Source organism: Epinephelus moara, chromosome 18, assembly GCF_006386435.1.
Source record: "Epinephelus moara isolate mb chromosome 18, YSFRI_EMoa_1.0, whole genome shotgun sequence".
Taxonomy (NCBI): Eukaryota; Metazoa; Chordata; class Actinopteri; order Perciformes; family Serranidae; genus Epinephelus; species Epinephelus moara.
Genome location: NC_065523.1, coordinates 39753409 through 39754240, shown reverse-complemented (window position 1 = coordinate 39754240; position 832 = coordinate 39753409).

Sequence of the window (832 nt, the reverse complement as noted above, 5' to 3'; positions counted from 1 at the left end):
AAAACACTTTGTTTCGACCGACTCGGTCAGAATATAGTTTAAAAACATTGTGACAAAGGTCACGAGAAAATTGCGGCGAGACAGAACTCCCTATAAACACCATCAGCACTGGGATGGAGGCGGAACACAGAGAAACCAACTGCAACACAGGACCAATCAGCTCCCGGGACCAGAATAGACGAGATGGCTCGAAAACAAGCGTCAGACTTCCTCGCGCCTTCATCGGGACCCTCACAGCAGCTCAACCAAGTCACGACCACACGAATCGTCAGTCTTTACGACCCAAACAGTCTGAGTCGCTGCGGCCGCAGGAGGCGTCAGCGCTCCACAGGAAGTTCAACACCTCAACGTTACAGGGCAACATGCAGTAGGGACTAAGGCAGATGGAGTGAAGTCCATGCAGTTTATACAAAACTACATCACGTCTGTCTACAGTCCATGTCTGCCTGTCCGTCTGCCTGTCAGTCAGTCTATGAGGGACAGTCGGACAGTTCTACAACCAGCACCTCGTTGGATGTCCGTGAAGAAAGCCTCAGCTCAGGACAGACTGTGGTGTGTAAGTGTGTATCTGTGTCCGCATGTGTGTGTGTGTGTGTGTGTGTGTGTGTGTGCAGCGTCCCTCCTGCTTTGTGTCTGTTGGGTCATGCAGGACCTGGACTGAGTCTGAGCACCTTCACACACACCACAGCCACACATGGAAAATGAGGAAGAGGAGGGTGAGCAGGAGGAAGAGCTACGTTTGGCACCTCCAGAAACCTTGGCATGTGACTGCACCCCCCCACCCCACCCCCCACACACACACCTCCCCATGTGTCACCCTTCCCCCCCCCCC